This window comes from Sinocyclocheilus rhinocerous, unplaced genomic scaffold (assembly GCF_001515625.1).
Source record: "Sinocyclocheilus rhinocerous isolate Xijiao unplaced genomic scaffold, SAMN03320098_v1.1 scaffold17373, whole genome shotgun sequence".
Classification (NCBI taxonomy): Eukaryota; Metazoa; Chordata; class Actinopteri; order Cypriniformes; family Cyprinidae; genus Sinocyclocheilus; species Sinocyclocheilus rhinocerous.
The window spans coordinates 5360-10027 of record NW_015630966.1 but is presented as its reverse complement, the minus strand read 5'-3'; the positions used below and the strand labels follow the sequence as shown (position 1 = coordinate 10027).

Here is a 4668-nt window from a genome sequence, read left to right as displayed (position 1 = left end):
CACTGCAAACAGACACGCAGCCAATCAGAACTCTGCAAACAGACGCGCAGCCAATCAGAGCATTGCAAACAGACGCGCAGCCAATCAAAATGCTGCAAACAGATGCGAAGCCAATCAGAATGCTGCAAACAGACGCGCAACCAATCAGAACGCTGAAAACAGACGCGCAGCCAATCAGAATGCTGCAAACAGACGCGCAGCCAATCAGAATGCTGCAAACAGACGCGCAGCCAATCAGAATGCTGCAAACAGACGCGCAGCCAATCAGAATGCTGCAAACAGATGCGAAGCCAATCAGAATGCTGCAAACAGACGCGCAGCCAATCAGAATGCTGCAAACAGACGCGCAGCCAATCAGAATGCTGCAAACAGACGCGCAGCCAATCAGAACGCTGCAAACAGACGCGCAGCCAATCAGAACGCTGCAAACAGACGCGCAGCCAATCAGAGCATTGCAAACAGACGCGCAGCCAATCAAAATGCTGCAAACAGATGCGAAGCCAATCAGAATGCTGCAAACAGACACGCAGCCAATCAGAGCATTGCAAACAGACGCGCAGCCAATCAGAATGCTGCAAACAGATGCGAAGCCAATCAGAATGCTGCAAACAGATGCGAAGCCAATCAGAATGCTGCAAACAGATGCGAAGCCAATCAGAATGCTGCAAACAGACGCGCAACCAATCAGAACGCTGAAAACAGACGCGCAGCCAATCAGAATGCTGCAAACAGACACGCAGCCAATCAGAACATTGCAAACAGACACGCAGCCAATCAGAACACTGCAAATCAGCCAATCGAAGCATTGCAAATAGATACACAGCAAATCAGAGCGCACCAGTTTGAATGCTGAGAATTTGTTTCATATCAAAAGAAAAAAATCACAAAGATTATTGCAATTACTGGATGACACTACAAATAAAGTTCACGCATCAACTGAAAACAGGCTAATAAACGTATCAACTGAAAATAGCAAAAAATAAAAGATCGATTTTGTGATTTAAGAATTGATATGACTTCACCAAAAAGATGATTAATACTGATTAATCAGTTCTGTCAACCCAGTCCAACTGTGTACTGTGAACTTAATGGGAGTGTTAGCAAAACATTCGTTATATGTCTTTTGTTCACTGGGAAAATTCCTCAGCCATATTGCAGCTATCTTAGTATTTGAATGATCTGTATTTGTCAGTGTTTAGTGTGTGCGCGTGTTTTAGCATGTCTCTGTGATGCAGGTGAGGTCATGATCACGCCCGTCCCCATCATCTTCACTGTGTTTCCGCGTGATGACGGCTCTCTGAACCGCCGTCTGGTCGCCGCTCTGCGCATCCCATCATCCTTCCAGATCAGCCCGCCCACCCCGACAGACTCGTCCATACGGATCGAGGACCGGCCCGGGATGACCGTATACGTCCTGTACGTCAGCTCACAGTAACTCACCGTCTCTAGCAGCGATGCTACTAACTAACTAACTAACCAGCCATCTCTGTCTCCCCCTGCAGGCGGTTCGGTGGTTTCGCGGGCGAGAGCGAGTTTCGCGCGGAAGCGTCGCGTCTGACGTGCACACTGGGAGACTCCGGCCCCTTCCAGCGCAAACAGTACCTGTGCTGCAGCTATGACCCGCCAATCAAACCGTACAGCCGGCGTAACGAGGTGTGGTTCCTGCAGGACGAGCCCTGAGACTCGTTCCATAGTGAGCTACACGTGCCTGGACGATGGATTGTAAAAGAGTGTGTGTCCATGCATGAGTTTTGGCTAAAATTACCCATAACCCCTTTGTCACATGTTGAGTTCTAGCAAAGTGCAGAGGAAAGCGAGCTTTATTTCTAATGCAAGGATTTCTGTCTTGTATGTCTGAAACTTCCAGTTATTTTAGCTGTACAAAAACAAGCTGCTTGACATTGTAAACCGATGTTATCATATTATTTTAATACACACTGGTTTAGATGCACAAAGAGTTTTACCGTTTACGGCACTTTGTTGTTCTAGTTATTTTCCTATAGTGGCTAATGATGAAGTCTCGGTCAATTAGTAGAAATATATATCTATCTATCTATCTATCTATCTGTCCATCTATCTATCTATCTAGAATCAGAATCAGAATGAGCTTTATTGCCAGGTATGTTTTCACATAAAAGGAATTTGTTTTCATGACAGAAGCTTCCGCAGTGCAACAGAATGACAGCGACAGAACAAAAACATAGATAATAAAAGAAGAATAAAAATAGAGCAAGTAAATAAGGAATAACAATATATAAATTGACAATTGTATGTGCAGGTATATTACAATAGACAGTTTTGTATGTACAGGTATATTATGTGCAAATTTGAGGTGTAGACTAAGTATGTGTGTTAGATAAATAAGTGTATGAGTGTATAAATAGTGTGTGTTCCACAGTTATTGTTAAGTGTTCATGAGATCCAATATATTACTGTCTCTGGTGGGACATGTGATGTGCTGTCTGTATTTTGGCAGTTCACGGGAGAGATTTGCTTTATTAAAGTCCCCGAGAATGATTAAAACAGAGTCCGGGTGTTGTTGTTCTGTCTCTGTGATCTGATCAGCAAGTTTCTGTAAAGCTGAGCTCACGTGCGCTTGCGGAGGAATGTAGACACTGACGAGAATGAACGAGCAAAACTCCCGCGGCGAGTAGAAAGGCCTACAGTTAATGAAAAGCGCTTCTAGATCTGAACAGCACATCTTCTTTAACACAGTTACATCTGTACACCACCTTTCGTTGATGTAAAAGCATGTCTTGCTGCCGCGCGATTTCCCCGTTGATTCTGCGTCGCGATCCACTCTGAACAGCTTAAAGTCCGGCAGATGTCGTCTATCTATCTATGCATCAATCCGTCTATCTATCCGTCTGTCTATCCATCTATCTGTCTGTCTATCCATCTATCTGTCTGTCTATGCTAACACCTCATGTTGATCTGCTCTAGATGAAGGTGAAGGTTTGACTAGTAAAGGTCATAACTAACCCGTCTGACAGCAGAGAAACTCCAGCTGTGGATTCTGATTTAATTTTCTGATCTTCTAGCAGATGTTTCTCTGCGTCTGAATGTTTCTGGAGGTTTTAAAGCATGTAACACGCGTAACGGAGAGCGATCGCAGGCATACACTACACTTTAAAAGTAATACAGTTCACATCTTTTCATCAAGCAGCATTATGATCGAGCTACGAATATTCAAATGAAAGCTTGTTTTCTGTCCACATACTCGATGCAAGTTAAGAAACCTTGGTAGAATTTTTTGTTCTCAGTTAAATATCAGAACACACAGAAAAGTCAGCGTCATATCCAGACTGAGCTCAAACCGTTTCGAGGCTGATCTCGGGTCAGTTTTATACGTTTGTAGACATTTTTAATGACACGTGTGTGATAAAAGTAAGAGTCGGTTATTAGTCTCTTACTGGCCTGATTAACCAAACGCTCCACAATACAATTTGATCAAATAACATTTTACACGGACACTTTATATTTAATGATATTAGATTATTTGCTAATTGTATTAAATTGATTACTCTTTCACTAGATTTGCAGTTGGTTTGTTTTCGTTGCATTTACACGGTTCTGACCAGCAGGCGGCAGCAGTTCGAGCGATTCGACTCTTTTGATTCAGTTTCTAAAAGCAGCAGTTTCAATATGATGATGAACTTACATGATCAGAGAGACAGACTTCATACTGAGAATCTCCACTAACCCTAACCAGCCAGCTCAACTAGCAGTCCATCAGCTGACGCTCATTAGCACGGTGATGAGGATGATGTGTTTCACTCAGGTTGTGGTTCGGTTTCTTACACTTCATCTGGTGTTGAACTGCTGTGATGATCTGAAGCGAGTTTGAACGGATGACGTGAATGAAATGAACACAAGAACACTGAGAGAATACAGAGCTTTATTCATCGACTCTGTCAGGACTGATCCACTATCACCTACTTTACTATGATTTATGGTTATTATATTATCAAAAGGAATTTACAGAGAAGTCCAGCATCACACACACCAGGATTAAAAACGGAGTAAGCAGAAATAGAAGTGTTTGTTACTTTTTTCGGGCTAAATAGTAAATCAGTATATATGAATGGGCTGCTTCAGCTCTGACAGAGAGAAACACACCGAATCAAATGAACCGATCAGAACGAATCATCCAGCACACGAGCGAATCGCTCCGATCCCCCAGAAGAGTCCGTGTTCGTGTTCTTCAGATGTTCTTCTTGTCTGGATTCTCAGGAGGGAAGTACGGAGGCGGCTGATCCTAATGGAACGACAGCAAACACAACCGATTCAATTCAAATGACTCAGATTCACTCGATCAGCTGTAGAAGTGATTCGCTTCACATCAACATGAACATGCAGCTCCACAGTGAGAAATAAACCGGATCGGATCATGATCGGTGAAAGTCTCTGTGTGAAGACGGCTGATCATCATTTCTGATGAAAGCAGGTTTTACATTTGGATTATTTTTAATAACTTATAGAGCCCCATGAAATTATTTTTCTTTTTCTTTTGATCTAATCAATTGAATTCATTTAGTAACTTGTACAAATGCTATGAAAATTATTTTGTCTGGATGTGTGTGAGTGAGTGTGTGCGCGTGCATGCGAGTGTGTGCGTGTGTGTGTGAGAGAGTGTGTGAGTGTGTGAGTGTGAGAGAGAGTGTGTGT

At 43.0% G+C, this 4668-nt stretch overlaps 1 long non-coding RNA gene across 1 annotated transcript in view; it reads right to left on the bottom strand.

Moving 5' to 3' along the window:
* Positions 1 to 3881: 3881 nt before the first annotated feature.
* The window catches only part of LOC107740741 (uncharacterized), a 1452-nt gene continuing 665 nt past the window's right edge, over positions 3882 to 4668 (bottom strand). Inside the window, exon 2 of the long non-coding RNA XR_001640115.1 lies at positions 3882 to 4258. This is a non-coding gene — a long non-coding RNA (uncharacterized LOC107740741). The remainder of the gene's footprint in view (positions 4259 to 4668) is intronic.